Below are 6,833 nucleotides of genomic sequence, written 5' to 3' on the forward strand. Positions count from 1 at the left end.
TAAGATGTTAGTTGAAAAGTGGGGAGTGTTTTCTTTAGACAATATCCTCGATGTTACTCAACGTAGAAACATGGGAATTCAAAATACTACAATACCATGAGCATCGAACACAGTTGCCATTAAGAAGCAAAGATGCGAGTCAGTTGGATAGCGAATTCAACTCATTTGAATTGTTTTCAGAGGATTCAATGAATGTTATCAGTGGTTTTCGCTACCATTGTAATGAGTCGGACGGGTCAAACTACCCCTACTAGTGAAGTGAAAGTGAAAAAGGACTTGAACTTTGTAAAACTCAATGAAACGTAACATTATGACAAACACAACAACTTCCAACTTCTTTTAGTGGGATCACTAACAACTCAGCCAGGTTTAGTACAAAAAATATATATAGGTTTGAATGTAAAATAACCACGTTTGTCAAATGAAACGATGTCTACCCCAAGCTTCCATAAGTGGGTCTTTTTTGACCCGGTGAGGTGGTTTTCTTGAAGTATCTTTGTAATTACATTTTTATATCATTTCATATTCCAGCTATTCCTCAAAAAACATGTTTTGGATATCAATTTTAAGAAATTGTAGTTTTTGTATTACTACCCCAAGCTTCCATAAGTGGGTAAAAAATGACCCGCATGCATTTTCTATGGAATCCTATGGGAACCTTTGATTCTTATCACCTGTGTATGTCAGGAATACATTCACTGTAGAACACAGACTACATCACAAGTGACACTTCTCAGGAAGATTATTTTTACACAGCAAGATCTGATACCTGTCAGTATAATAATAATAATAATAATAATAATAATACATTATATTTGTAAATCGCTTTACAATATAAGGGAAGGTTAGGGTGGGGGGGGTATAGGACTATCAAACTTGATCAACCGGCATGGATTGATGAGGGGGGCTATGAGTAGATAAGAGGAGAAGAGATGAGTTTTGAAAAGGGACTGGAATACTGTGAGGGTCTCAGAAAAGCGGAGACAATGTGTTCAAAACGTTTTTTTCCAAAATGTAAAAAAAACATTATAAAATTATAAATTGTGAAAAATTAAATATAAAATATTTCTAATGTGAACCAAAATATAATACTAAATATTATACAAGTGATTTTTCTTCACCAAAATGGCATAAAATCACATATTATTCTAATACAGGTCCTTTTAGACCCACCTATGGAAGAGTGTAGGGTCCAGTCACTCGTGCATCTAAGGGTTGAGCTCAAAGACAAAACAATTCTGTTGGTTTTACATAGGACACATTCATCTGTCTCCTGGATGCTTTGTATCTTATACTGTATAGTACACGGCCCCAGACCTCCACCCACTATAGAGTATCCCGATCTTGACACTACGTCACCTCACTTCTGCTTCTGTTCCTGTTATAATCACTATTATATGTCAGTTTGGTCATCTTGTATTCCTTCTTTTGGTAATCAACTGTGTGAATAGATGATTAAATCAATTAGTAGCTGTAGCACAGTCCTTTTGAACAACATATAAAAGGCTGATAGTCACTGATAACACCCATTAAAATGGCTGATAACAAAGAGATTCAGAGCTCTTTTGTAGGTGCAGTGGAGAAAAAGCACCGTAGTTGCTGCATTTATCCAAAATTGAACACAAATGTAACACTGAATTACTTGAAACTGCAGGTTGTTAAATCACCTTTCTTTAGCCCCCATCAGCCCACATCAATGCATTTTAAACTCTGTGACTGCATGTCTCTTGTAGAAATGCACCTTAGGAGTTGTAGCTCACTGCTCACAAGGCTTTTTCCACTTTCTTTCTGAGAAACATATACAGTATATATACATATCCTTTCTGACATTTTTAATAGTTTGAGCTTTCAACAGGAGATGTGTATGTCAACAGGAGAAACCAAGACTTACTTTGCCCAAAAGTTTAAAGTCTGTATAACAGCATAATAATTGACTCATAGGAAACCTTTGCAATGTCCCACAATCTTCTCTCTTCAACCCGAAAAACTGGTGGAATAGTCATGATTCAACTATAATGACAATAAGCTTTATTTTCGGCCAAATATTTTCACAACATTGTCTTCAACTCACACACATAAATATACACATCGCTTCAGCGGGTATGCGTCACTTCATATCTCGTCCTAACACAATCCTACACTCAAAAAACCCCTTCTATCAAATCACAGAGGAAGCATTTGTTGTTTATTAACTGACGTTATAATTAGGGTTGCAAAGGGGCGGAAAGTTTCCGGTAAATCTCCGGAAAGTTTCCATGGGAAGTTAAGCTGGGGAATTTTGGAAATATTCGATGCAAAATTAAACAAAAAACATGACATTTCAACAGATTTTTTTAAGTAGAACAGAACAACTTTTAATTATTTTATTGAACAATTATTTGTTTCATTGAAGAACGAAAACAGGAATGTTGAATTAAATATCACTCATCCCCCACAACCCCACAAAAATGCACCCCCCAGCCAAAAGTCCCATTCAAAATGTTAAATGAAATTCAAGTGATCCTCTGCATTTTGGCTAAACCCTTTCAGTCAACGGGCTCTTCCTGGGCCTCATCAACATCACACTCTGAGTCTTCCTCTTCAGTGTCACTGTCCAGCCTTGTTGAGGATGGCTCTGTGTCAGGCTCAGAGAGCCTTAGGTTTGCCCGAATGCCAACCAGTTTTTCCACTCTCACATTTGTGAGCCTGTTGCGAACCTTTGTGTGGTCTCAATAGCCATGCAGTAAGCAGTGTGCTATGGCATGGATATTCAAGTGTACTTGAATGGCATATATTTGTTTTAGTCAAGATTCTGCTAAAATATACTTTCCCCAACTATATTGAAGTTCCCTATGAAGAGCCAACCTTCAATTTAGAAAATTCCCAGTTTATTCCCATAAATTCCCGTTAATTCCCGTGGAAAGTTTCCATCTTTGAAAATTCCCGGAATTTTGCAACCCTAGTTATAATAGATCTGTCATCACCTGCACTCTAAATAACTGTAAAAGAGAATATCGAGACAAATCATATATTTTATGAAGGACAAGTTGATTACTAAAGTAGAAATGTGTAGAAATTTGGAAGGAACACAGATTTATTTTAAGATGACGTGTATGCCTGGGTCTGACTTTAAAACATTCCCTCTTCACCCCCCCCCCCTTTCATGTCTTACTCATCCACACAGCTTCCTGAACAAAATGAATCACTGCAAACACACACACACTGGCCAGCACCAGCAGACACACACACACACACACACACACACACACACACACACACACACACACACACACACACACACACACACACACACACACACACACACACACACACACACACACACACACACACACACACACACACACACACACACACACACACACACACACACACACACACACACACACACACACACACACACACACACTTAAACTAGCTAAGCTAATTCATGCACACACACACAGACAAATTCCTCTCTGTGTCCCTTCCCTAGTACTGAATCCAATTACCTCTAAAGCATCTCTCGGATGCTTTGTCAAATAGGACAGACCGTGCTCGGAGGAAAAGCCCGGAGATATAGAGGAGGGATAACGTGTCAAGTAGGGCTGAAACCAGACTGTCGGGGGTGCACATTTAAACAGAAAAAACACACAAACATAAGAAAGTCAGATGGAGAAAACGACTTGTCAGTAAAGGCATAACAACCTAAAATGTCACAGCAGCCATGTTGCTAGAGGCTGCAAATTCAATTTAAAAACAGTCCTTGGTATTTACTGTAGGACAAAACCATATTGCTTTGATAGAGGAAGCACTGGTGCAAGAAGCAAAAGAGGAGAATCAAAACTATCCCGAGGGCAAAAAAGCAAGAGACTTTGATTTTCACATCATGGGGATACATGTGTAAAGAACTGTGAAGCTTTGTGGGAATTTAGGGGAAATATTAATGGTGTTCAGTCCCAGTATTTAAGAAAACAGAGTACATGTGTGCACATGCATACTCTGTGCATGTCTAGATGCATGCTTCAGAGACAAACAAGAGAGAAAAGCTCTCCTTAATGATTAATCTCTATTTTAAATGGATTTTTTGAGAGATCTGTCACAACACATCAGCTTCCTCCTCATGTCTGTTGAATTCCTCTGAACATCATGGTGCATTCATAATTGATTTTTGGTTTAAAGCGATCCCAGTAAAACACTTTCATTTAACCTAAAAGCAAGTCTGGTTAGTGACTGCAAAAAGGTATTGCATGTCTGCCATTGTGCACTCATTCAAAATCATTTTTTGGGCAGCTTCATGTTTTTTGCTAATGTTCATTAGCAGTAATAATACAGGGCATAATATGGGATGCATAACAGGACCAACAGTTACACTTTATATTGCTAGAGTCCTATTTAAATCACAGCTTGCAAAATGTCAAAAGATTTGTGAAAGGAAACATGCAACAGTGTTTAATTGGCTACATTTAATCAGTGAAACCCCTGGAGCTCCGGAATAAAGAGGCTAATTTTGCCATTGCTATTTTCCATTTATTCCCGCATTCGTAAACGTTTAATTCATCAAAGCATGTGGGTGACCTTCGCTTTGCACATGGACAACATCAGCAAGAAAAGCGTCTATCCTTCATACTGAACAGTCTCACTCAAAACCACACAGATTGCTCAGCGGCGTTTAAAGAATACATTTATATATATGTTTAACATATAGCCTCGGCTTGAGTGAATAGCTATCTGATTGAAGACGAGAGTAAAAGCGCGCAGCAGTCGGCTGGAGGAAAACAAGTGAAAGGAACTTACCGATGCGTAATTTTCACAGGCGCAAATATCTACACATGAAGCCATCGGTATTCACACATCATCGCCGTGTTCGGCTCGTAATTGTTTCGGGGAATATCTTGATTTACTCCTAAACCGGTTATCAGCTGGTCCAGAAAACGACAGGTGCCGTTGTTGTTGCTGCTGCTGCTGCTGTTGTTGCTGCTGCAGAACGCACCGTGCAGGCTGCTGCGGCACCACGATGTGAGGAGGAGGAGGAAGAGGAGGAGGAGGAGGAGGAGGAAGTTAGTTCCTTTGGGATTCGCACCTCGTCAGACAGAACCAAGTCAGACAGCAGTTTAGTCTACAAATGCAACTGGCAGGAGAGACGTTTTAAAAAACAAGTTGCAACACTGTATTGGAAGAAGAAAAACAAATCATCCTGTTTTTTTCACATGCGTGGGACTTTGTTCCAGATATCAAACTATTCATAAGACTCTAATTTACGCCTGCGCCTCTAGGCACACAGTCTGGTTCCCTGCTGGGTGCAATTTGTGAGGAACTTATTCTGCTGCCCCGTGTGTGACTCACAGTACCATACAGTTTACCATCTAATTCCCTGCAGGTGTTTTTCAGCAATCCAATGCAGGTTAGTAAGACTGAAGGCTACTGTGGAGTTTAAGTCCAAAAGGCATTGAAATTCCCATGAAGGTGATTTATTGTAGCCTCTGGCATTCTTTTTTACTTTCAGCACCACGGACAGTTTCCCAAAAATAAATAGCCTTAGGGCGTGAATGGGTTCATAGTCCATAACATCATTTTAACTGCAAATGAAAACAATCCATAGCTGCTTAGAGTAAATCTCAACATAATTGATCCATGTTGTTGTCCCTGCACCAGAGTGTCGGTAAAAATGGACTGAGTCAACGTCAAAGAGTCGCAATAAAACACAATGACACACAAACAGAGGGGAAAAGACCATAACAATGCTAAACAGCAATTTCCACATAATTTCAACTGCTATACACAATCATTACAACAAGAAGCAAAAGCACCACAGACTGAATCAAAAACAACCTCAAACCCAGACAAAGAAACCATGGAGATAAATAACCACAAAGACACAATACAACTTCCAAAGAGGTTCAAAACAACCACAAAGAGATGCACACTTATTACAAACTGACCTAAAATGAACTCAACGGTGTTTGTTGTCCTTTTTAGACACAGGATCTATGATGTGTTTGGTGCCTTATACACAGGGTTGGGTTGTAACGGAATACATGTAACGGCGTTACGTAATCAGAATACAAAAATCAAGTAGGCTAGAGCGTCCACACAGCAACGTGCGTTGACGCTTGGAGGTGGGCGTATCTGAAGCTTGGGGATTTTTTGCGAGCAACGCGACCAACAACCAATCACATGAATCTCCCGCCCCCGACATACAAAGCAATAGCAATGTTAAAACGAAGTAAACTGGATATAAAATCCCCAAACAGGCGAAAACCTACCAGTTTCACCCACTGTCTTTGCCACCTCCCTCCATGCCTCGCTCCTCCGGTTTGTATCCCGGTAGATCAGGGGTGCCCACACTTTTTGGGCTGGTGAGCTACTTTTGAAATGACCAGCTCACCGAGGTCTACCAACCAAAAATAAAATCCCAAATTGCAAGGGTTGCTGAATAACACGTTTTATTTATACATGGGATAATAGGGCTGCAACAAACGACTAATTTGATAATCGATTAATCTATCGATTAATGAAACGACTAATCGACTATTCAGACTATTACTGTATGCCTTGCACAATTTCTCAAACGCTCTTGTTTAGCCATCAACTTTTAAATTTAGCTTGAGGTTGTTTTAGGCATGTGGAAACTAACAATGAAGACAATAAAGATGAATACTTGATTCAAAAATACATATATTATTAAATTAACAAATTGTGAACAAAACTAACATTGCTTTTTATTTAAATTAAATAAATAATATTTCACATCAAAAGAAACAACAATATTTTAACAAATCGTATTAAATAATCTGATGACAGAACTGTGAACAGAATAGCTGAAACTTTAACAAAATAAAGAGTAACTCAGTTTC

At 38.9% G+C, this 6,833-nt stretch overlaps 1 protein-coding gene across 4 annotated transcripts in view; it reads right to left on the minus strand.

Moving 5' to 3' along the window:
- The window catches only part of LOC117557872 (pituitary adenylate cyclase-activating polypeptide type I receptor-like), a 28,598-nt gene extending 23,471 nt beyond the window's left edge, over positions 1-5,127 (minus strand). The window contains exon 1 of one of the 4 annotated variants that reach the window (XM_034233848.1): positions 4,774-5,127. The gene's annotated coding sequence lies outside the window, so the exon portion shown is untranslated. The remainder of the gene's footprint in view (positions 1-4,773) is intronic. The other 3 variants (XM_034233850.1, XM_034233849.1, XM_034233851.1) reach the window with 3 other exon arrangements.
- Between the last annotated feature and the right edge of the window lie 1,706 nt (positions 5,128-6,833).

This window comes from Gymnodraco acuticeps, unplaced genomic scaffold (genome assembly GCF_902827175.1).
Source record: "Gymnodraco acuticeps unplaced genomic scaffold, fGymAcu1.1, whole genome shotgun sequence".
Classification (NCBI taxonomy): Eukaryota; Metazoa; Chordata; class Actinopteri; order Perciformes; family Bathydraconidae; genus Gymnodraco; species Gymnodraco acuticeps.